The 25,579-nt window shown below is 37.2% G+C and overlaps 1 long non-coding RNA gene across 1 annotated transcript in view; it reads right to left on the bottom strand.

Annotated features, from left to right (window-relative positions):
* The window catches only part of LOC127156231 (uncharacterized), a 49,081-nt gene extending 25,213 nt beyond the window's left edge, over positions 1 to 23,868 (bottom strand). The window contains exons 1-3 of the long non-coding RNA XR_007825695.1: positions 23,629 to 23,868; positions 10,066 to 12,381; positions 7,679 to 7,868 (exon numbers count right to left, since the gene is read on the bottom strand). This is a non-coding gene — a long non-coding RNA (uncharacterized LOC127156231). The remainder of the gene's footprint in view (positions 1 to 7,678; positions 7,869 to 10,065; positions 12,382 to 23,628) is intronic.
* Between the last annotated feature and the right edge of the window lie 1,711 nt (positions 23,869 to 25,579).

The following is a 25,579-nucleotide window of genomic DNA, read 5'->3' as shown; positions in this document are numbered from 1 at the left end:
GGGAAATATCGAAAACAACATTACAGAGACAGGTTAGAATTCAAACAATTCAGGCTTCCCAAAGATCTAACTTTTAACCCATTTGACAGTTTGTCTTCTACTTTTTAATTATGAAGATCTAGATATATTCACAAAACTGGTATGCGTTAACAGTGACGATAGCTGACTTATTATAATAATTTCACACTAGTAGACATTCAAACAAGAATCAACTGAATAATAAAGACTTCAAAGGGATAGTTTACCCTAAAATAAAAATTCTCTCATTAATTACTCATCTTCATGTTGTTTGTTCATCTTCAGAACACAAATTAAGATATTTTTGATGAAAAGTTTTCTGACTCTGCATAGACAGCAACGCAACTGACACTTTAAAGGCCTAGAGAGGTAGTAAGGACATTGTTAAAATAGTCCATGTGACATCAGTGATTCAACCATAATGTTATGAAGCTACGACAATACCTTTTGTGTGCAAAGAAAACAAAAATAATGACTTTATTCAACAATTTTCTCTCTTCCGTCTTCAATGCACGTTCATGTGAGCACCAGAAAACTCTTTGATTTCATCAAAAATGTCTTAATTTGTGTTCTGAAGATGAACGAAGGTCTTACGGGTAAGGAACGAAATGAGGGTGAGTAATTAATGACATAATTTTCATTTTTTGGGTAAACTATCCGTTTAACTAAAACTCTAACCATTAGAATTCTGCTGCATAGGCAATAATATAAAAAAGTGACAACATATCCCATATAATGTGACCAAAGGACCAGAGTCGTGGCATAAACTGCTAACAATTTCCTGTTTAGAATGGTGGTAGTAGCGAGAGGCTGTTGTGCTTGGCCTGGCAGTAAAAATATGCCTGATGGCTTCTCTGATTTGTAGAGCTACATTAGTGTGGTTGACGGAGACATCGAGTGTTAGGGCGCTGGAAAGCGTCCCCAGGCCCAGTGCTGCTCATGGCATACTGGGTAACATTGAGACATGACAGGTTGTGTTTGGACGTTTGGACGGCCACAGCCATCAGGCAGCGTTATGCAGATTTCTGATGGGAGCCGCGGAGACTGGCATTCCCCCAGGTGCCACAGAGCGCCTTCTTAATAATAGGAAGTGACAAGAAGCAGACGGCCCACATCTCTTTGCTTGCCATGCTGTTCAGGACAATGCCACTTAAACGGGTGGCTGCTAAATTGGGTGTAAGGGAAAAAAAGAAACATCAGCCTTTTGTTGTCGTCGTCTTGAGCGAATCGGACAATAAATCAGACAGTTGTCGTAGGACCCACATTAACACTCCTGTTTGAGTGACAAGCTAGCTATTTAGAGAAGGCTGAGATGTTGTTTGGAAGGGCAGAATATGCCTCTGTCGGCACTAAAAGATCAAATCAATCTGAAATGTCATATTTTTACTTGTCTATTAAATAGATAAAAGAAAGGCATTTGGCTGCCATGCTAACAACACTTTCGTCACCATTTCAGGGAAACGGCAACAGAAATGGCCAGTTTTTGAAATTGCTACTGAAGCAATAAGGTAAATAGAATGTTTGCTCCTTTAAAGCCCTAACCATGAAAAAAGATCACTATAATGCATGGACTTGAGTGGCTTGATGCCTGCACAAAACTGGCAAAAAGCACAGTTCAATTTATTATTAACAGTTATCAGAATAAATAATTTTTTCACCAAGTAACACAGCTGGGTGGTATATCGAGTTCGTACAGTACGATATATCAATATATTTTTTGTAAACAACATGGTATGAGGCAATACCCTTTATATCGATATACAGCTATTTAATACGAGGCGAGGGCATCTGAAAAATAGCGGAGCACAAGGAGTGAACTGCTGCGGGAAAGTACATAATCCAATTTGTCCTAAACATCAGACATGCTTTATATTAAAGGCTTTTTAATAACTTTTGTATGGAATGGTTAACACGTGTAGTTTAAAGTGGCTTGCCACGTCAGTTGCTCTGACAGAAAGGCTACCTGTTCTGCTAAATGCAGAATTGTGCTGTTTAATGCATTTAAGATGTGTTTTCCTCATTTAACTTAGGGATAGGGATAAACTTCTAGGTAGCATTTGTCCCCGAGAGGAAATTTATCTTGGGCAAAGTGCTACCGTGTTGCTCTGAACATACAATAATAATAAATAAAAACAAATTAAACAAAACAATTAAGAATATATATTAAAATACAACAATGTATATGTATAAAATGTAAAGTGCAAAACACAGTAAAGTGCTAATATGCTTTAATATGTTGCTTTAATATGAGTTCAACAATTTTCACATGTATCTGTAACTATTAGAAAATCAAGGAAATACTACCATTTTGCTGTCAGGAGTGAATGCGCCTTCTATAGGCGAGTCTCCTAAACTTCACAGACGTCAGAGAAGGAACGCCGCCGCTCACAGAGACTTACGGTTTATCGGCCGCTATTGTGTAGCCCCGCCCCTTTTAGCGCTGCGTTTGCTGTCTTCAGGTTGTATTTCCACAGTGATCTGACGGATTTATGAATGAACCTGAATGTAAGGACATTTGCTTTAAACATTACAATGATTTTAACTTTTGTTAACTCTAAAATATATAAATCCACTTTACCACTTTATTCTTAGACAGCGATGCCATAAAAATATACAGAGCTACCGCGCAACCGGAAGTTCAAAGACAATATTCTAAAGATCCTGAAGCGCTTGTTTCTCTGAGAATATTAAGAAGAATAACAAAGTACAGTAAATGGTAAAACTACACTGCAAACCAATGTGTTCATAATTAAGATAACACATTAAAATATCATGGTAAGACATACCAATTTGCAGTAATCACGCAGCAAAACGAGTTGTTTTGTATAACTAAAAATAGCTAGACGAGACCGGAAGCCAGATCCATACAATTTATAAATGGGCACGCCCACTCTTAAGGAAAAATAAGGCGGATAGAACCACAATATTTCTGACTAAAATATACAGTTTGCTGAAATATATGTAGTTGGCTAATGAATGTGTGAATGTAGAATTTTAAACCCACAAGTAAGTGTATTTTTATGATAGTAACTGTAGTAAATTAGCTTTCGTTTTTATTTATTTTCATTTTTAGTTTAGTGATTTTAAGTTTAAAAGCATTATTTTGTTTTTAGATTATAATGTTATAATGTTAGAATGTAATGTGATTTTAACCCTTTTATGCCCATAATATATCCAGATCAAGAGATCTTTAACAGACATCTTGCAGACGTATGTATCTCGGAAGCAGCACGGGTATATTTGTAGCAGTAGGCAACTATACATTGTATGGGTCAAAATGATCTATTTTTCTTTTATGCCAAAAAAAATTGCGATATTAAGTAAAGACCATGTTACATGAATTTCCTACCGTAAATATATCAAAATTTAATTTTTGATTAGTAATATGCATTGCTAAGAACTTCATTTGGACAACTTTAGGCGATTTTCTCAATATTTAGATCTTTTTTTTTTTTTTGCACCCTCAGATTCCAGATTTTCAAATAGTTGTATCTCAACCAAATATTATCCTATCCTAAAACAGCATACATCAATGGAAAGCTTATTTATTTAGATTTGGTGATGTATACATGTAAATGTCAAAACACTGACCCTTACGACTGGTTTTGTGGTCCAGGTTCGCATATAGCTTAGCCTACTCATTTGTAGCACATCTGTACTTACATTATATTGTCTATTGTGTATTGCCTTTCACATATTTATTCGAATCGCTCATTTATTTGTCCATTGTTTGTGTCTCTTCATATATTTATTTTAATCACTTGTTTATTTTTGTTATCTGTGTCTTGTCACTTGTGCACTGGAAGCTTCTGCCACCAAGACAAATACCTTGTGTAACCTCTTTCTGATTCTGATTTCTGATTTCAATAAATTCAATTCAATGTATTTGTTTTCATAGCCTTTCAAACCCAGAGATATAATTGTTTTTTGGCCATTTCGCCCAGCCCTACGGTATAGTACAAAGTGCAGTCAAAGTAATTAATTTATTGGAATTGCACAATGGCAAAGTGGTTCAGAATTTAGTTAGTAATTTTATCAAAATGACATGGTCTACCACATTTGCTGGTCTGTAAAATTTTGTGATTGAAACATTATATGGAAGAACAATAATAGACTAAGCACAAGTATGGTATTATCAATTTGCCAGATCTTGTCCGATTCCTTTTTTCTGAGAATACACCGAATCGTAAACCGTAGGAAGGTACCCACTTAAAAAACACAATAGTCTCTACCTTCTCACCGTTTAAGACAATATCGTTTTGTTTTGGGCCCTGCAGCTGGGGGTGAAATGACCAGTGAAATCCGACGGCTGGTGTGTTATTTCACACCCTGGGCGGCGACTGTATGTATTTATTTTCACACAATAGAGATGCAGCCAGGCTGGGCGCTCTTTCATTTTCGTCCACAGGGGTGTTCGCTCTCTGTGGAGCGCAATTAGAAGCTCGTCACCACTCCAGCCGTCCTGCGCCCGTGAGGGAGCGCCGCTCAGATGCCCTAGCCTCCGCAGGTCCTGACATTGATCCTATAGAGCAGCTCGTCGTGCACGGGAGCTTCAATTAAAACCCCACACCACAACGGCTTTACGCCTTTTTTTATACACGTCTTGCTGACACCAAGGAGGTGAATTACAGGCTATCGCTCAAGATGTTAAAATAAAGATCCTGGTGTACTAGAACATAGGGGGAAAATATAGCTTCTGTATAATTGTATTAAATATGTTCACTGATAATTTTTTACCATGTTGGAGAGGACTTTGGAAGTAAAACAAGTCTCCAAGGAAGTAAGAAGTAATAATGTATATGGAAATGAAGTTCCTGGTATCTACAATATACATATTTTTGTTATTGCTTTAACTGGTTATATACAATACAATTGTATAGGTCAAAATTATCCATGTTTCTTTTATGACAAAAAGTAAAAATCATGTTCCATAAAGACATTTTGTAAATTTCCTACCGTAAATATATCAAAACTAAATTTTTGATTAGTAATACGCATTGCTAAGAACTTCATTTGAACAACTTTAAAGGTGATTTTCTCAATATTTAGATTTTTTTATACTCTCAGATTCCAGATTTTTAAATAGTTGTATCTCAGACAAATATTGTCCTATCCTAACAAACCATACATCAATGGATAAAAAAGTTAAAAAAAAAGACCCTTATGACTGGTTTTGTGGTCCAGGGTCACAAAAGCTACTTCTACATAAATTTCCAAATAGCAGCTGTACACTATGGAAGCCTGTTTTACCTCAGAGTAATAAATAATGATAAAAATAATAATTTATAACATATATCTCACATTTGACACTTTATGTCTTAGAATTGGCTCTCATATTTGACAACTACACTGTAAAAATACATTTTTAAGTAGTAAATAAAAGCAAAGATTTTTGGAGTAAATACTATTTCAGTTTTTCGACTTCAAAATGATGTGTTTAATTCAATGGGTTACTTTTAGTTTCTTTGTAACTTTTCGAACTTTACTAACAATTTCTGAGTCAAAGTTGTTCCTACACCATTTTTTCAGTTTTTGCAGCAACTAAAAGGTAATTGTGAAATAAATTTTAAAATAAGTAATATGATGAGATGTGATGTAAATTACAATGAAGTTGATTTCTCATAACATTATTCTGAACTTCATCTCACAATTGCCTTTTATTTTGGATGAGGAAGAAATCGGCTTCTGTAATATTCTAGGTAGCAGTTCACAAAAAAAAAAACTAATCTTTGTATCACAGAAGTTTTTACTTGACAGTCTATGCATGGTACTATCCATACATAAGCTGATTCGGGAGAGGGCAATCCAATAGGAATTTCCCACACGGCGACAGGGCTGTAGCATTCTGACAGGTGCCTGTTGGAATTGGACAATCTCAGGTTGCAGAGTGTTATTGTCTGTGAATTGTGTGTGGGTGTACTGGACATTACTTCAGGGCTTCATAACTCCAAACAACAAAAGGCTGTAGAACTGTATAAATCACATAAATTCGGTAAACTTTCTTCTGTCTTTTGAGGTCTTTTACAGAAACAACAAACGCCCCAGATATGTCAAAGTCATCCACAGAGATTATACAGAACACAAATATATTTTCTCATAATGTCTGTGAATAAATTCTGACTTCTGTTTACCAGACCCTTTTTTCCCGCACTGTTTTCTGTTTCTATGCACCAATCAAGAATTCAGCCCTCAAGCACAAAGCTCACTCTCAAAATGGCTTTGACGTTTTGATGCAATGCAATACAAATTCAGAAATTTCAATACATCATTAGATGGTGGTATTCACAATAAAGAAACCTACTGTGATTGTCTATCTTGGTGGGGACAAACCTACATGTGGCAGGCTCACAATAACATCCAACTGCTTTAAACCATATTCCCAAGTGCAACAGCTCTGATCTCTTTAGACGTATGAAAATCAGCTCCTCAGTCAGCCTCATGTTCAGTGACATTTCACAGTATCGCTGGAGATACACCATTGAACCCCAGTTGTAATAGCACCTATGTTGCAGAGGGTGAATCAATATGACAGGGCAGGCCAGGGTTACACCGAGAACATCTGTGCTAAAACTAACAATATCACATGAAATAAGACAAGACGTAGCCAATGTGCCACTTGGCACATAATGGAATCCTAATACATTAATAAAACAGAAGAATTAGTAGAATTGAATAGAAACTGTTATGGAAATTTGCAAACTTACAAGCACTTACAAAGACGGTTTTGTAAAATTGTTTAATTAAATTATATTAAATGTAGATGACTTTTAATTAAATTTCAAAATATGATCTCTAGTGGAAGTCCGTACTAGTTAGTTTCAAGTAATTAACTATTCTCTTCTGATATCAGTGTCTAATTAATAAAACCAGTTGTAAGTAGCATGGGTACATTTGTAGCAATAGCCAAATTGTATGGGTCAAAATAAGCAATTTTTCTTTTATGCCAAAAATCATTAGGATATTAAGTAAAGATCATATTCCATTAAGATATTTTGTAAATTTCCTATCATAAATATATCAAAACTCATTTTTGATTAATAATATGCATTGCTAAGAACTTCATTTGAACAGCTTTAAAGGTAATTTTCTCTATATTTTGATTTTTTTGCACCCTCAGATTCCAGATTTTCAAATAGTTGTATCTCAGCCAAATATTGTCCTATCCTAACAAACCAGACATCAATGGAAAGCTTATTTATTCAGCATGTTTAAATCTCAGTTTCAAAAAATTGACCCTTATGACTGGTTTTGTGGTCCAAGGTCACATTATACTGGACGTACTGGAACTGCTTCTGAATATCAATTCAGAGTTAAAGCTGAATAAAATAATGACATTCTGTTAATTCTGATGTCAGTGGATGGACAAACCGAACATAGTATGCACAAAAACACACCAAAGTCAACTGTGCCGCCCATCTCAATCCCATCCAATCCCACCAGCACCCCAGCATGCATGCATCCCTGTGGCTAGTCTGCTCCCTGCCCATAACTCCTGCTCTACAACCTGGCTTCAATACAACCAGATCCCCTCCTGCTCCATCTTCAAAGCACCAGACTAGACCACTTCTCTGAACCAACTGATCTTTGATCCCAGCGCGAAAACCAGGTTTCCTGGGGATCGGGGGGCTAGCGTGCATAACCCTGCCCCTGCCTGACTCACCTGGGTCATGAGAAGGGAGCAGCTGGGTTGAGGGTGTTCAGCAGGCCCTCCGCAGATGGATGGCTTGATGCGCAGTCTCGCTCATTAGTAGTTTGGCACACCTGACAGGTCTGCGAATCCCTAAGAGGGGACTTCATCTTGCCTGCTATCAACGACATTTTTGGCTTGATTTTGGGGTCTGTGAGAGAAACTATAATTGTAATTGGTAAATAAAAACACATTCTATTCAACATCTAAAACTATTCTTCTACATGGGTAAAATCATTCCAAACTTTACTAAACAGAAAACTCCATGAAAGGTTCTAAGCTGTGTTTTGAGCAAATTAAACCAGCAAACAAATTTCACTCAATCTTCTGCAGCTCAATAACTGTAATTTACTTCTAACCAAGCACGCAGAATTTTTCTAGTTTAACATTGTCAAAGTCAAAGAGGCATATTTTAGGTTGAAACCACTGGGAGACAATTGGCTAAACCATATAATTTGACCACAAAGAGAACAGCACACAGTTTTTTTTTGTTATCACACTGGGAATTCAATTCAAAATTCAAATAAAACCACCATGTGCTGTAGCATCAAAATGAACATCATCCAAATGTGCTCCTGTCCACAGAGGGGTGAAAAAAAGGTGGGAATGAGTGCATCTGTCTCCGCTAAAAACACACACACGCGCAACCAAGTCAGATTTCTCAGGTATACTTATCAGTCTCTAGGTGGCAGTGTTGTCATGCCACCAGCAACATGGACGCCACATGCCTCAGAAACTCTAGAGATCTATAGTCTCTTATTTAAAAGGCAACGAAGCGCAAGGCAATGAAGTCTTTCATTGATCACAGACATCACACTTTTTTTCCCCGTCTTTCTCTCTCAAACCTTTTCTTCTTCTCCTGTCATGGCAAATATTCACCTTACCCAGTGAAGCAAATTGCTGACACCTTTTTAAGAAGTGACAACTGTGTATATTTCATGATAGCAAATTCCATTTTCATATCAAGCGAGACGAGAATACAATTTTCACTTCATTTAATCAAGGTGGGGACTTCTATGGGTTATGGCACTTAAAGCTGTCAGAAGTTTAAGATGCACCATTGCTGTCAATCTCACACCCTGATACTTAATGAAAGAGTTCATTCAAAAACTTTCTAATTAGTGCAGAGAAGGTGAAGCTTTGCATCATTAAAATAAAGCACAGGGGTTTTTTTATATGAGTGCGTGTTCTTAGCTACGCTATATAGACTTTAGATTAGACAGAATTCAATTAATTGCTAGTACTTAAAAGATAATTTGACAAGATGATAAATTAATACTACAAATATAGTTCAAAACAAATGTTTTTAAAGAATTCAATAAAGCAAAGATAATAAGCATTATTATTTAGTTTAGCAAACTGAAATGTTCTTGACTCACTTTCTAATGGTGTGAATGACAGTTGTGTGGACTGGAAGAGCTGGTAGTGCTGGCCTCCACCATTCAGTCTGAAAACCCCAGTTCTTTCACATACCAAACTGTAGGCCTGTTTGTCCCCAAACACTGACTAGGAACCCCCACAATGCCGTTCTGTCCTTCTACACCCAGTCCCGTAACACGCACACACTTGTACAAGATCTCACTCGTATACTTGGTCGGTCACACATATGTGCTATCACCATTTTAAAGCTAATGCTAATTAGAGAGAACATACTAAGAGCGTTAACTGAATGCTTTCCTTCTAAACACATGAACATATCTAATACTCACATGTACACAGACAAGAAAGGTAAGGGATTGAAACTGACAGGATTGGGGCGGTGAACTTGAAGTAGTTTTGGAAGGCAGCATGGAATGATGGGTAACAAACGAATGTGAGACACCAGTAGTGAAACGGAAAAGTCAGAAAGAGCAAGTAAATAGAGAAGGCCACAAAGAACAAAAATATATACAGACATTGAGAAAGAACTTCCGAACTTGGCTGACCCATACTCTCACACACCCACACATGAAATTCTAAAACTCATTTAGAAATCAAATTCACTTTAGGCAAAGGTCATTCAGATTTTAGAACTGCTGATTGGTCTAACATGACGTCCATCCTAAGTTCTTCTGAACTCCGAGTGAACCTGGCCCTTCCCCGCACATGGGAAAGATGCTAAAAGTTTAGACTTGTCAGTCAAGGGCAGGAATTCCAATAGACGGTTAAGGAATTCCTTTAGGTTGCATTATTTAGCTGCTTTTATTTGTGTGCAGGGAGGAAAATGTTAATAATCAGCAAGTGAGAATGCAGGGAGGCAAAAAAGAAGAAAATGACACCTGTCATACCAGTGAACTACATTCAAACTGATGTACCTCAATATGCCTGTCAATCTAAAGTAAAACAGTGGCTACATCCCTCAGCCCACACCATCCACTTACCTGTCTCAGGTGTTCCTGGTTGTTCCCAAGAGACTCCCTCCAAAGGGCCTTCGTGAACCCCTTACATAGACACCCATTTCCGAGGCCTCCACAGATGCCTCCAGTGAAAACACCGACCTCCTCAATTGTCCGTGCAATACCGAGATGTGGTTGAACATCTTCTCGCTCCTGTACTCCATGCATACCGATCCACATAACGACGCAACACCTGACCTGTCAACAGAATGAAGCTTTACCAAGGAACCAACATCCAGCTCCTGCCCGAGTGTTGGCCACCATCAGGGCTGTGTACGTATATATAGAGGGCCCCCCCAACGTCAGGACTCACAGGCACACCTGAATGGGCTCGAAGTGTGCCTAACTAGCTGCACACCGTGTCATGGTGTGCTCTGATTGCCTTATCTTCTCATTTATCACAGATGAATTGGAACCAGCCTTGCTGAAAGCTCCTTTCATTGTTGGGGAATGAAAAACTGTGTGAAGCCCGGTGTGCATCTGAACAAGGGGCCTTCTGTCAACCCCGAGTGGGTGAGGAAGAAAGGTGAGTGGAGAGGAAGAAAAGAGAGAGGTGGAGAAAGAGAGAAGGGAGAGAGAGGTAATGAATAAATGTGAGTGAAAAGCAAGATTATGTCAGCCTCACAAGTTATTGAGTAGATTCCCCGAAAGGTAACAGTGAACCATGATGCTTAACAACGGTGCTTCACACTAACCAACCATAGGGCGAAGTGAGCATGTTTCCGCCAAGTTAGCGCCCTGCCAAGCTCATCTACAACAGCTTTGGTCGGTGTTAAAATGAAAACAACAAACAAACAAAAAACTGAGGTGTGTGTTTCTCTCCACGGAAGACTTGCAGCACTCATCAGTCACACATAGATTTAATTTGCAAGTTTTGACAGGCAATGGCTGTATGCCTAACGCCATAAGCCGCTGCTGTAAATGAGATGCAGATTGTAGAACCACTAGTGTTACAGCACAATAGATGTGTGCTACTATCAATTGTGGACAAGTTGTTTAAAGAGGACTCTATCTAACTCCCAGTGTTTTGGATTCTACACCCCAAGTGTCGACACTTGGCCTGGCTGGCGAGGCTTGCTCTGTCCCTCAGGGCCTGATTTAAACCCTTCTTATCCTAAATATCGATGCCTATCTGAATTTGTCTCAGCACGGTACAGAAGAGAGTGACAAGTGTACCACTGACGAACTTTAAGCGAAGAAATCTCTCACAGATGCTTTGCTCTCCAGTGATCCCATTAAACTGACAGCGCTTACCTAAGGGGGGTTGCCACCAAAAGTCTCCACGTGGTGATTTTGCACCCTGGAACCTTAATGGGACATCTTCACCATGGCCTATGCAAAAAAAAATGTTCAAAAGAGGCTGACACAACTGAGAAGACGGGTACTTTCAAGATCTGGAGCGATGTTTTAATTGCCTGGATAAGGTGCAACGCTAATATGGATAGTGGCAAGGCAATTGAGAGTTCCTCATCCTTTCCCACCCCCTAAATCAATGCAGACTTTTACAGAATAGCTTGTGAGTCATGCCTGCCCTTATATAAAGTGAGGTAGCTGTGCATTAGATATGCTGCCGGAATCTTCTGCTTGGGCGAGTGGACTGAGAACGATGTGAATTGTTAATGCCTTTCTGCCTCAGTTCACGCCTGCTGATTGATCAACTCGCAACTGTATCTACTCTTTCTTCCATGAAATCCGGAGTTAGTGTCTGTGTGTGCGTGCGTGGGGGAGACGGGTTCATCAGATTTCGGGTTAAATTGAGAGTGAAGGAGGTTTGCTGTGTAGATAGAGAGAAGGGGGGAAAGACATGTTGGGGCCCAGCCTCCAAGCAGCATGGGCCCTAAAGGAGGACATTCAGAGGCACTCCGCCGATCACACGCTCCCTGAACTCCAATGGGACCCAAATTGCATGGGATGTGTGGGTCTTTTCCCAACATATTTATATCCTTTACTCTTTACAAATCCACTCAAACGCGCATGCCGCTGACTGGCAATGGGGTGGGTGACAGGGTGGGTGGAGGGTTAACAGAACAGTGCTGTAATACAAGAAGGCTTATTTGATTTTGGATGCACACAGCACAGGCTGCCTCATAAATAATGCATACTACTGTACAAACAGGGAGCTGCGCGGTGACTTGTTGCTTTGTGTTTGATTCCGCCAAGATGGGATTATTCGGCAGACACAGAAACAGTCCTGTGAAGCTACTGCGTCGGTATGAGAATACAGAATTTGGCTTTCTTTGTACTTCCAAGTGTCAATAAAACTAGAGTCCTTTGACTTGTCTTCTTGGGAACCAAGTATGCCTAGAAAGAAAGGGAAAAAAATATTGAATTAGACTGAGGACCAAAGCAGGTGACAGTCAAAGAAGGTTCAGAGGTGCTGAAGTGTGCATACGCTCGCAAGTGTGGGTTTGGTAACCACAATCACACTTGGCTACAGCGTTGTTCTCCACAGTAAAGGTTAGTGACAGACTGGTCCCCAGTGCTCAGCGCAATCACTGCGAAGGTGTCGGAGAGGAGATCTTCCGCATATGAGTTGCCACGACTGGGGCCTGCCCTCACCAGGACGACGTGGTGAAATTAGCATTTAACGCTGTTTAAAAATTAAACATATGTATTATTAATTTAGTCTCTCTCTCTTTCTAAAAAAAGGGAGAATTTGTTAAAGGAATATTACTGGTTACGGGTCATCTGAGCAAAACCAATTTTAAAGGCATAAATGTAAAAAGATCTTGTTCTTTTGTAGTAATAAAACCTGGAATATTCCTTTAAAGCCAACGTGATTATGTCTTACCTAATGTACTCTTGTAAGAAAACGGGTCCAACGATTAAATTCTAAAGATATACAACCTTTACAGTATATTCTAAGGTTTAATTGATTTTCTCACAACACTTCAAATTATATCTTTACTAAACATGCACATAACACCTTATAAGTACATTTTGCGATACACAACCTCTAGGAAGCTGCACCATGATTCATAGATCTTAGACTAATCTCTGTGTGATTAGACTGACATCTTTGACACAAAGAGGAATGACGGGTTGTCCGTCACTTCACGTTATTACATGCCAAGTCACATTACAGTGGTTCTGCAGACCTGGCACCAGCGGGTGAAGCCCGTCATTCCCCTCAGCGGCATCCACTTACACTCCAGGTGCCAGGACCGAGAGGAAGCAGGCTGCCCACACAGCCTACAACCCTGCAGGGAAGAAATAGCGAGGGAGGCGAGCATGTTAGCATGTGGAAACTGTCTACCCTGTCTTCTCTTCTGTATTGACTGTCACTACAGTACGCCATATCACACAAACATACCTATCAAGACAAGGGCAGATCTGATTGGACCCTGCTGAGATCATCCAGATAGATGCAACGCAGATGAAGGCTAACATTGTCATGGTTATTTGAAACTTTCACAACATTTGTGGCAAAGTTGTGCATTGGTATTCCATGCTGTTTGCCAGAAGGTGTAAAACTGAAGCCAGTTGTAAGATCATTGATCTAATTCTCTTAGAAGCTCTAAGGCAGAGGTGCCCAAACTTGGTCCTGGAGAGCCGGTGTTCTGAGAGGTTAAACTCCAACCCCAATTAGACACACCTGAACCAGCTAATCAAACTCTTACTAGGCATACTAGAAATTTCCCGGCAGGTATGTTGAGGCAAATTGGAGATAAAGTCTGCAGGACACTGGCCTCCAGGACCGAGTTTGGGCCTGTTTGCCCAGGAATCCCTTCATTTTCTGTTCTGTACAGAAGAATTTGTTGTTTCTACTTTTCTGCTTCACTAACACAGTAGTGGTTGGTAATTAATTGTGTAGAAATGAACCTGGGAAGGGCTGAAATATTGAGTCTCTATTGTAATTAAGTAGCAACGCCTCTGCTATGTGTTTCAACCCTCAAAGCCCAACGGTGATGCAAGTGACAGGCTAGCATCAGCTGTAGTATGCCAGTCTCCTGAAAAGCTCTTCACTCCTTCTAACAGCGAATTCTGCCTGTGCATTAGGGTATAGAAATCCCTTCAATGATCTTTTGAAATTCATGTAAGGTTGGAAGAGGGAATTACATATCACGAGAGCAACGAAATAGCTAACCGTGTGCATCACATTCCATCAAACCATCACGCAAGAATAAAAACAGTCTAGTCTTGCAGAAGGAATGTAGAATGCCACATAGCCGGGTTCAACGAAACAGCGTTGGAGGGGGGATTTTCTGCTCAATTTTAAAGCATGCTGCTGGGGATTCTTCACAAAAGGTGTTTGGAGAAGCTCTCTGAGGGATTGCGGCAGAAAGGACCTGAAAATTGACTAGCGAATGTTGGGAAAATGGTGTGAAAAGTCAAACGCCAAGGCTCGTGAAATGAGCAAAAACTGTTCCGCACATTTTTATTACATCTCCACCAATGACATACAGTAATAAACATGTGACAGTACTGAGGATTTCTTTGCTAGATTTATTACCGTACAGTTGAGGTCAAAAGTTTACATACACCTTGCAGAATCTGCAAAATGTTAATTATTCAACTAGTATTTTCTCTTGTGGACTATATGTAAACGTCAATACAACAGATGCACTTACATACACTTGATTCTTAATACTGTGTTGTTTTGAATGATCCACAGCAGAGTTTTTTTTCTTTTCTTTTTTTTTGTGATAGTTGTTCATGAGTCCCTTTTTTATCCTGAACAGTTAAACTGTCCACTGTTCTTCAGAAAAATTCTCCAGGTCCCACAAATTCTTTGTTTTTTAGCAGTTTTGTGTATTTGAACCTTTTCCAACAATGACTGTATGATTTTGAGATCCATCTTTTCACACTGAGGACAACTGAGGGACTCATATGCAACTATTACAGGTTCTAACGCCTACTGCAGAGGGAAAAACGATGCAGGAGTGCCAGAGGTGAAAACTTTTGAACAGAATAAGGATGTGTACATTTTGCCTAAATATATTTTTTTTCATTTAGTACTGCCCTTTAAAAGATACAGAAGATACTTATGTTTCCCAGAAGACAAAATAAGTAAAATTCAAATTCAAAAAGTTTTTACCCCCTGCCTTTTAATGCATTGGGTTTTCTTTTGGAGCATCAGTGAGCATTTGAACTTTCTATAATAGTTGCATATGAGTCCCTCAGTTGTTTTCAGTGTGAAAAGAATCATAGAAGCATACAGTCATTGTTGGAAAGGGCTCAATTACACAAAAATTGTGAAAAACCAAATAATTTGTGAGACCTGAAGGATTTTTCTGAAGAACAGCAAGCAGTTTAACTGTTCAGGACAAACAAGGGACTCATGAACAACTATCACAAAAAAAAAAAATCAGCTGTGAATCATTCAGGTAACAACACATTAAGAATCAAGCATATGTAAACTTTTGAACAGGGTCATTTTTAGAATTTCAACTACTATTTTCTCTTGTGGACTAGATGTAAACGTCTATTGCAAAATATCTTATTCAGGTCAGTACTAAATAAAAATAACATGCACTTTGTATGATCTCTCTTATTTTGGTAAAATAATTAATATTTTGCAGATTCTGCAAGGTGTATGCAAACTTTTGACCCCAACTGTATATGAGGTATATTGCCTGTCCAATCAACTGGCATCCTCTGTGTAACACTAATAATATTTGGGTAATATAGGTAATACTTAACAGACAAGCCTTAAAGAGATTGGCCCTCTGCCTGCACTGAATGGTCATCTCACTCCCAGCATACATATGTGTATCACAGGCAGTGGGGAGCAGGTTGCTCGGGCTGATAGAAACCATAAATCAGCGCTCCTGAAGGGAACAGATGCTGAGAGCATGTGGGAATAATTTCACAATTTAGCCATAATTAAAATTCACCTTAGCACGGCTCTGCCACTTATCAACTGATTATTTCCTTCTGATTCAATATTGGTCTTCTTACGGGGCTCCTGGCATCTGCCCTGCTGACCTATCCTGCGCTAGTTTGTTCAAGACATTTTGCATGAACACATCCTACCACCTTTTAACATCACATGAGCAGATGATCAACAACGCAGTAGGGAGTTAAGCCGTGTATGTGTAATGACTCCTGATGCATTTCTCTATGGACTGCCTTGTAATAACACATTGTATTTCTAACCTCATCTAAATGACCAGCTTTGTGTTTTTTTTACACAAAGCTTCAAGATGATTCTGAAGAAACACTGGAGCAACAGTAAAAAAAGTATGTAAGTTTATCACTGGCCTAAAGTCCAAAGCAATCCATTTTGCAGTCAAGCTTGTCAATTCTGAACACTAGTGTGTTAAAATAGCATTAAACACACCTTGGAAATTAAAAGACAAACCCCATATATTTTTATTTGTCTCTGTCTACAGTGCATATGCTTCAACAAGAATTTAAAATGCATTATGTGTTATTGATGGCCTCAAGGCTGTATCTAATGACTTGGCATTGGTGTCATGTGACAGACAGTGCCCTCAGACAGGCATTATGATCAGTCCATTAGCTGTGCCAGTCAGCCTGTCAGAGCTCAGAGACAAGGCTCCACAGAGACGGGAAACCCACACACACACTCGTGCACATTCCTAAACAGCTTTTGCCCAACCTGTCCAATGCAAAACAGGCCTTATTCTCAGATCTTACCACTCATTTACTCATACACACCTGTATATATCAACATCAATATATCTCACAAGAATCCCCTGTATATATCTCACAACCAATTTGTATGTATTTTATGAGGTGGTTAATCTGTACGACTTCTCTGAGGGGTAGGGTTAGGGGCGGGGTTCGAGGGTGGTCATTTGTACGAATTCTTATGAATTTGCCACCTCGTAAAATACATACGACTTTTCACAAAACATACTAATTTGTACAAGCAAGGTTGTATGAATTCGCACAAATTAGTGACCTTGTAAAAAATTTACAAATTGCTGTGAGATCGCATTTGTAAATAAAGCAAAGATTATTAGAGTATATTTTTCTACTTTAAAATTTTACATTTAATTCCATGTGTTACCTGCTGCTTCATTGTAATTATTTGTGAAATTTAATAGCAATTTTTGAGTGGAATTTGTTTTTCAAAATACACTTCAAAGCATTGATTTCCTTTCCTTGTCTGCCCCTAAATCCACAGGTTATGAGTACATTATGGTTATATTAAAGGAGAAGTCCACTTCCAGGACAAAAATTTACAGATAATGTACTCACCCCCTTGTCATGCAAGATGTTTATGTCTTTCTTTCTTCAGTTGTAAAGAAGTTATGTTTTTTGAGAAAACATTTCAGGATTTTTCTCCATATAAAGGACTGATATGGTGCCCCGAGTTTGAACTTCCAAAATGCAGTTTAAATGCGGCTTCAAACGATCCCAAACGTGCTTGTAAACAATCCCAGCCAAGGAAGAAGGGTCTTATCTACACTTATCTAGTTTATCTATAAACAATCGGTTATTTTCATTTAAAAAATACAATTTAAATACTTTTTAATCTCAAATGCTCGTCTTGTCTTGCACTGCCTGAACTCTGTGTATTCTGGTTCAAGACAGTTAGGGTATGTCGAAAAACTCTAATCAGATTTTCTCCCTCAGGCAGAGTAAGACAAGATGAGCGCGTGACATTAAAAAGTATATAAATTGTATTATTATTATGAAAATAACCGATCGTGTCGCTAGATAAGACCCTTCTTCCTCAGCTGGGATCATTTACAACTGCATTTGGGATCGTTTGAAGCCGCATTTAAACTGCATTTTGGAAGTTCAAACTCGGGGCACCATAGAAGTCCACTATATGGAGAAAAATCCTGAAATGTTTTCCTCAAAAAACATAATTTCTCTGCGACTGATGAAAGAAAGACATGAACATCTTGAATGACAAGGGAGTGAGTACATCTGTACATTTTTGTTCTGGAAGTGGACTTGTTTAAGGTAATAAACACTACATAGAAAGCTGCAAAACCGATTAATCACGACTAATCAATTCAAAATAAATGTTTATGTTTACATACTATAGGTGTGTGTATTGTGTATATTTATTATGTATATATAAATACATATACATATATATATATATATATAAATTGTATGTATTGTATGTATTTGTAATTTTACACTTGTATATAATTTATATTATATATAAACAGAAATATTTTACATATAAATATAACATTTTTCCTTAATAAATGCATGTGTGTGTATTTATATATACATAACAAACAGAGACAGTACACACATATATAGTATGTAAATATAAACTTTTTATTTTGAATTGATTAATCGTGACTAATCGTTTTGCAGTTCTACACAGACGTTCACTTATTTAACTGCTTAAGTACAAAACTGTATTTGGTTAGTTGACATTTCCTGTGCCATAACATCTTATACCAAACCTAAAATTACTTTACACAGAATTTAATATTCGGTTTATGATGCAACTTAAAGTCAAAAGCTTTCAGGTATTCACCAATGTAGAAGTGTGTTAATCGCAGTCCATCATGAACGTTTTAGCCAATAAAATAATCCACTACCGACAGCTACACTGTAAAAAAACAATTTGTTGAGTCAACTTAAAATAATTTGCAACCTGGCTGCCTTAAAATTTTAAATTCAGTCAACTCAAAAAAAAAGTTTATTCAACTTAAAATGTTAAATTATACTAAGTGACAACTTAGATATTTGAGTTGAATCAACTTAAAATTTTAAGACAGCTGGGTTACTTACCCATCTGTTAAGTTTAGCAAACACAAATATCTAAGTTGTTACTTAGCACAACTTAACATTTCAAGGTGACTAAACTTATTTTAGGTGACTGAACTTAAAATTTTAAGCCAGCAGGGTAACAAATTATTTTAAGCTGACTCAACAAATTGTTTTTTTTATTTTTTACAGTGTAGCTAAATGAAACAAAATAGAGTGTTTTCACAACACGTCATCAATCGACCATAATGGAACTTGCAAATTTAGCTGATTATTTACAGCTGATTATTTACAGTAAATTATTGTAATGTTTTGGTCTGTACTAATCGGTCGGATCAGGAAAAACATTTGGAGTACTATAGACTGCCAAAAGTTATAACAAATCAAGTAGAAGAGTGAAAAAAAAAAACTGTCTGAGGAAAGAAGGCGTTTGTGGTTGGTCAGAGACAACCAGGATTTCCAGAGCAAGAATCTTGACAACATTTGTGTTTGTTCTTATAACTTTAAGTAGGTGAATTATTAGGCTAATATCTTAACTAACACTGCTCATGCAGATCTTTACCACCTATTAACTTTAGTTTGTCAAAATATCGCACCTTTCCTGCTTACTAAGTCTTTCTCTATATGATTTAGCAGCTTCCACAGGTTTTTTTCGAGGTTTAGACAGCATAAATTAGTAGAACAACATCTTTAGTAGTACATTAACGATACAATCCATGCAGATGTATACACCCGAGTATCTCCAATATGGCCGTGCATCCGGGTGCACATGCTAAGGACATGTAGGTACTGTAGGTAAAAGACTCATCGGTTTACAGGTTTGATGACCTGGGTCATATCTGGATTCTGCTCAGCCTAAATTTGACCATCCGTTTAAACAAAGACACAATGCTCAAAATGTAAAAAAAAAAAAAAAAAAAAAAAAAAAACTTACAAGACATATTTAATAGTCTTCATCTCATGTACTGTACGTGTACATCATTTTAAATATTACAAAAAAAACAGTACTACATATTAAATATTTGTAAAGACAAAACAAAGGTCTCAGTTATTTGCCTATTCAAAATGACAAGTGTTCAGTATGCTTCTTTTGTTTTTCTTACATCTTTGTTTAATTACTACTGAAATTGTCTATTTCATCAGCACCTTCTGTTTTAAAGAAAAAAAAGGTCGTGTAAGTGCGTGGATGTGTGTTTTTAATCACGCCTCAGTGGAGTGCTTCGCCCTTCTCTCACCGAACATGGATGTCGAACTGTGCGGGTGGGAACATTCCCGTTTCCCCGTGCTTCATTTAACAGCAACCCCGGACTCGTCCTGAAGTACAGAAAATGACAGCGCAATTACACGCGAGCATGTGCTTGACGCGAGGAGGAGTGTTAGCGCGCTACCTGTCTCCGCCTCAGTTTCCCGCGCTCCACGGAGAAGAGTCAGCAATTAGACGGATGTAAACCCGTCCTCTTCCGCCCAACAAATAGACTCGCGCCAGTCACACCTCCCAGTGTCAATCACAGCCCGTCACAACACATCAGCTCCGTGAGCAAACAGTGGAAAACGCGGGCTGACAGCTCGGCCTTTTCTCACACCTCGCACCTGTGGCTGGCTCGCATGTGCTTGCTTCCCACACCTTGATTCCATGGTTCATGAGAAAGTATAGAAGTGTGTTTTTATTAGTGCGCTGAACAGAATGCAGGCGAACCAGCTTTTGTTTTACAGGACAAGAAAACAAGAAAGAGTTTATTTTTTAATATATTTTTTTTTATTTGAATAAATAAATTCAATATGGCACTGAATAAATGCCATAAATGCATAAATAAAGTAATATAAATTTAGTGAAGATCAGTTAAAGATGCTGTGAGAAAGTCTAGATGTTCATTCACTATAAACCATCTTTGGCATGTTGTGGGGTAAGTTCTCACAATGAAATTTAATAAAATAATCAACCCAAAAATGAAAATCTTAAAGGGATAGTTCACCCAAAAATAAAAATTCTGTCATTAATTCCTCACCCTCATGTCATTCCAAACCCGTAAGACCTTTGTTCATCTTCAGAACACAAATAAAGATATTTTTGATGAAATCCGAAAGCTTTCTGACTCTGCATAGACAGAAACATAACTGACACGTTCAAGGCCCAGAAAGGTAGTAAGGACATTGTTAAAATAACCGATTAATCACGACTAATCGATTCAAAATAAATGTTTATGTTTACATACTATAGGTGTGTGTATTGTGTATATTTATTATGTATATATAAATACACACACACGTATATATATGTATATATATATATATGTTTTTATAGGCAAATAAAACAAACAATAATCAGCTTAAACTAAAGGTTGCTGGACTCGATATTGTGTTCCTTACAACTTACCAAAGATCCAGTGGTCCATGGATATTGATTTGTAGCCAGGAATTATGTTTCCTGACATTTATTCCATTTATATGCAACTGATTTTGATGCCAAGGATATAAATAAAGCAAATTTGCCTGTAAACGCATTTTGTAAATACAAAATAGATTGGTCTAAATCCAGGTGATCACTTATATCAGTGTTATATATATATATATTGTCTTATCATCCAGCCCATAAACATATATAGTTTTATATAGTGTTTATTTAAAAAACATCCAGTTATGCATAATTTAAATGGTCACTCCACTCCAAAATGAAAATTTTGTCATTAATCACTTACCCCCATGTCGTTTCAAACCCGTACAGGAGGGTCTGGCTGCAGACATGCACCTGCACTCTCAGACGCCTGCACTTCCGCAAGTGACGTCATTTGCAGTCTATTTTATTTTTTACTTTATTTTATATATTTATTATTTTTTCAATCGAATCTCTCAACATTTTACAACAGTAGCCAGGTGGTGAAGACAATAAATTACAATGTCACTCGCAATCGCCACCTGCACTCTCAGCTACCTGCGACGTCACTTGCAATCCACACAAATCGTGCATGTTGCCAGTGGAGACAAGCCGCTGTGGTCGTTAAACGATTGAAACTAATTTAATAGCATAACGTACAGGGTCCTGCAAGTCATCTGTAGGAGATAAAAACAAGACCCGCAAATCTGTGGCCACAGAACAGCAAAATATGAACGCAATGCGCACCATTTGTGTGGATTGCGAATGACGTCGCAGGTAGCTGAGAGTGCAGGTGGCGATTGCGAGTGGCATTGTAATTTAGTTTATTTTTTCTTGTCTTCACCACCTGGCTATTGTTGTAAAATGTTGAGAGATTCAATTTAAAAATAAATAAATAAAATAAAGTAAAAATAAAATCAACCGCAAGTGACGTCACTTTCGGAAGTGCAGTTGTCTGCGAGTGCAGGTGCATGTCTGCAGCCAGACCCTTCTCAACTCATAAAAGCTTTGTTCCTCTTCGGAACACAATTTAAGATATTTTGGATGAAAACTTGTGGGAAATTTGTGAATGTCCCGTTGACTGCCAAGTAAATACCACTGTCAAGGCCCAGAAAAGTATGAAAGACGTCATCAAAATAGTCCATCTGCCATCAGTGGTTCAACCATAATTTTACGAAGGTACAAGAATACTTTTTGTACGCAAGGAAACAAAAATAACGACTTTATTCAACAATTTGTCTCCTCCGCATCACTGTAGCACCATTTTGGAGAATATCCGCTGGACGCAAACAGCGTACGCTGTTCTGTCAGCCACACCACACAGATACGTTTTCTACATTTATTTACACTTTGATTCAAATGAAAACAGCATATCTGCGTGACACAGCTGACACAAAACGACGTTTGCACCCAGTGGATACTCTCCAAAATGGCACTATGGTGACGCAGAGATGATTTGTTGAATAAAGTAATTTTTTTGTTTTCTTTCCATACAAAAAGTATTCTCATAGCTTCGTAAAATTATGGTTGAACTACTAATAGCAGATGGACTATTTTGTTGACGTCTTTCATACTTATCTGGGCCTTGACAGTGGTATTTACTTGGCAGTCAATGGGATAGTCATAAACCTCTCGGTTTTCATCCAAAATATCTTACATTGTGTTCTGAAGACGAACGAAGCTTTTACGGTTTGGAACAACATTGGGGTAAGTGATTAATGACAAAATTTTCATTTTGGGGTGGAGTAACCCTTTAAGATGGTAAATATTTAATTTCTGAGTTGTCAATACAATATATAATAATACAACATATAAGGTACAATTTTACCGCAAAATTCAACATATTAACATGACATGAAAACTGCAAATTTGTGCTTCGCTGCCTGGAGTTCATTTGTTTCTGTGAATTACAGCAATCCATTTGCTTCTCTTTTCTGTATCTTTCGGCAGTCTGTAAAAATATACCTCTGACTTCTTGTCAAATCTCTTTGTACAGTCAATCGCAAAGCTCTTTCTCATTTTAGATGTGTTTTTTGCGTTCTGTCGCAGCATTCAAGCTGAAACCAGTGCTGCCATTCAGTCTTTTTGCCACATGCGTGTCAGTTGTGATGCTGTCTACGTAGGGACGGAAAGCACTCAGACTGCATAAAAAATATCTTAATTTGTGTTGTGAAAATGAACGAAGGTCTTACGGGTTTGGAACGACATGAGGGTGAGTAATTAATGACAGAATTTTCATTTTAGGGTGAACTATCCCTTTAACTCCAAACATTACTGAGAACAGCCCCAGTTGACATGTAGCACCGGCCTCCCTACATACAAGTACTGAAACAAATAAAATCAAGGCCAAAATCTAAATAGATCATTCACACGAGGCCTCTGTTGGTTTTCGTGTTAGTGTAGTTCTAAGCCCTGGTTATCAACACCTACACGTTCCCAGTTTTCCCCTCTGAACCTCTGTGGAGTAGCGAGCTAAATCTGTGCGGTGGGTTCACCTCTGTGCACTGGGCCAGGCCTGGGCTCACCTAGCGTCTCCGCTCTCAGCAGACAGGCCCCATCTGCCACCTGCTCCGCCTCTCTGTCCCAGTGACAACTGTCGAGCAGGCACGCAAGATTGATTATCAGTCAAAGCCCATAGCGCTAGCAGCAGATTTCGCTAGGTAAAGCTTGCTGATCCAGCAAAGAGCCAGAGCGCAAAGTTACGCTGGGCCGTGCCAACCACGCTCTGTGTCGGGGCGCTCAGAGAACAGCCGTGCGTGTCGCCATGAAAGCCAGCCAAGGAAACACAGCTGCAGCACAGAAGTTCCGGCCCGTAAAACTTGGCACCCAGCAAAGGACTCATAAATAAACATGGCTGTAAGATGGCACCGTTTTTGGGCGTCTCCTGGGCCAGGATAAATAGCACATGATCTCATGCACAACCCATTTGGAGAGGAACAACTCAATATAACAGCACTGGAAGAGAATGTGAAAGAATTTATATATCTAATCAAAAGACTGACTGTATATTATTATTTAAAAAAAGTTAATGTGGAGCACTTTTTAGCCTAAATGGTAATAGAACTTAATTATTTACACACACACACACACACACACACACACATATGTAATAAATATAAAAATATAGAAAATTAAATATATATATATTTATATATATGCATGTATGTATACATGTGTGTGTGTGTTTGTGTAAACTGAAGATATTTAATATAATTAGAATGTTTATACATTAAATAAAGACAAATATATATATATATATATTTTTGTCTTTATATATTTATATATACGTTATATTGTCTTTATATATATATATATATATATATATATATATATATATATACGTACAGATACACACACATATATGTAATAAATATAAAACATTAAGTCGATTTAAAAAGTTGTAAATAAAACAAATATTACCAAAGTATTTTACAAGAAAATACTATATTTCAGTCTTTTTACTTTGAAATTTTATGTGCAATTCAATACTTTGCCATTTCTTTGTAATTATTTTTTCAAATTTACTTACGATATTATGTAAATATTAATTATAAATATTGACATGATATATGTATAGATAATTAAAAATATATCAGATATAAGTAAAGTTATACATCTAAATTTACAAACATTTTTTTTTAAATCTCGTCTGATTGTGTGTATGTGTGTGTGTCTGTGTGTATTTGATTATCTAATATTTTTTATTTTTCCTTTATTTTATTTATATACATTCTAATTATATTAAATAATTTTAAACACACACACACTCACATATATAAACACACTTATTGTAAGTAAAATAGAAAAGTAATTATGAAGAAACGGCAAGCAGCATGTTAAAGTATGCAAGAAATTTCTATATAAATAACCTGAAATAAAGTATTTTCTTGTAAAACATACTTTGGTAATATTTGTTTTATTTACAACTTTTTTAATTGACCTTTACATTTATGTGTGTATATGTATATGTATACACACACACACACACACACACACATAAATATATAGATATAGATATAGATATAGATATAGATATATAATTATCTATATTTTTAATTTTTGACTATTTCAAAAAGTAAATACATTCTAATTACATTAAATATCTTACACACACACATATATATAAATAAATATATAATTTTCTATATTTTTAAATATTTATTTTACTTTTTGTCTTTATTTTGTGTATATGCATTCTAATTATAGTAAATATCTTTAGTTTTATACACACGCACATACATATTGTAAGTAAATTTGAACAATAATTATGAAGAAACGGCAAGCAACATATTGAATTAGATATAATAGATATAATTTCTATTTTCTATATTTTATGTAATATATATATATGTGTGTATGTATGTTTTTTTTACTATTAATTACTACTAATAATATTTACTATTTATAATAATTAAATGTTATATAATAATATTTATAATAATCATTTAATATTTGCATGGTATTTATAGTACATTT

Source organism: Labeo rohita, chromosome 25 (assembly GCF_022985175.1).
Source record: "Labeo rohita strain BAU-BD-2019 chromosome 25, IGBB_LRoh.1.0, whole genome shotgun sequence".
Lineage (NCBI taxonomy): Eukaryota > Metazoa > Chordata > Actinopteri > Cypriniformes > Cyprinidae > Labeo > Labeo rohita.
Note: the sequence above shows the minus strand (reverse complement) of the source record. Positions and strands in the feature narration are given on the sequence as shown.